General features: G+C 46.6%; 1 protein-coding gene across 5 annotated transcripts in view; it reads left to right on the top strand.

Moving 5' to 3' along the window:
- The window catches only part of SZRD1 (SUZ RNA binding domain containing 1), a 36,865-nt gene that overhangs the window by 3,329 nt on the left and 32,327 nt on the right, over positions 1–1,209 (top strand). The gene's annotated exons all lie outside the window — the stretch shown is intronic.

Genomic DNA, 1,209 nt, shown 5'->3' with positions numbered 1-1,209 from the left:
TTTTGAGACAAGGTCTTACTCCATTGCCCAAGCTGGAGTGCAGTGGCTCAATCTCATCTCACTACAACCTCCACCTCCCAGGTTCAAGCGATTCTCCTGCTTCAGCCTCCCGAGTAGCTGGGATCACAAGGCGCCTGCCACCACGCCCAGCTAATTTTTGTATTTTTAGTAGAGACGGGGTTTCACCATGTTGGCCAGGCTGGTCTCGAACTCCTGGCCTCAAGTGATCCTTCTGCCTTGGGCTCCCAAAGTGCTGGGATTACAGGCATGAGCCACTGCGCCTGGCCTTTTGTTGTTGTTGTTGTTTGTTTATTTGTTTGTTTTTTGAGATGGGGTTGCCCAGGCTGGGCTGGAACTCCTGGGCCTCCCAGTAGATCGTAGGCATGTGCCACTGGGCCTGGCAGCTTTCATTTAAGAAAATATATATATATATTTATTTATTTATTTACTTTAGATACAGGGTCTCAGTTTCCTAGGCTGAAGTGCAGTGGCGTAATCATAGCTTACTGCAACCTTGAATTATTGGGCTCTAGCAGTCCTCCCGCCTCAGCCTCCCAGAGTTCTGGGATTACAGGCATGAGCCATCGCCCTCAGCCACCTTTCATTTTTAACAGTTTGTCTGGGCTTATATTTGAACGCTGTCTTGAATTTGATTCCCTTTTCACATTTCACAAAGGTTCTTGTGAATATGCACTTTTGAAAGAGGGGAGCCGGGGAGATGATATGTCGACATCATTGGGAAACCAACTGACTGCAGGCTATACATGTCTTTCGTACATAGGCAACTGTATATGTAAGAGTCTTGGCTTCAGGTGATCCCCTCTTCCTACTGGTAATGAGCTTTGAATACCCTATTCCAAAAAACAAAAGCTGGGTGAAGACTAGTAACCTAAATGTGAATATTGAAACTCCACAAAAATCCAGAGGCAGTTCTAATCCTTGAAAGTAAAGGATTTGGGAGATACCTGCCCTCCAACACCACAAGAAAATTTTTTTCTTTTTTCTTTTTTTTTGAGACAGGGTCTTGCTCTGTTGCCCAGGCTAGGGTGCAGTGGAGAACACTCACTGCAGTCTCAGGCAATTTCCTCCTCAAGCAATCTCTGCCTGCCTCAGCCTCCCAAGGTGCTGGGATTACAGGTGTGAGCCACCATGCCCAGCCAAAAATTTTTTGACATCATGTAGAATTTCTCCCCTCTCTTCCCCTCCCCC

Source organism: Mandrillus leucophaeus, unplaced genomic scaffold (genome assembly GCF_000951045.1).
Source record: "Mandrillus leucophaeus isolate KB7577 unplaced genomic scaffold, Mleu.le_1.0 Scaffold439, whole genome shotgun sequence".
Taxonomy (NCBI): Eukaryota; Metazoa; Chordata; class Mammalia; order Primates; family Cercopithecidae; genus Mandrillus; species Mandrillus leucophaeus.
Note: the sequence above shows the minus strand (reverse complement) of the source record. Positions and strands in the feature narration are given on the sequence as shown.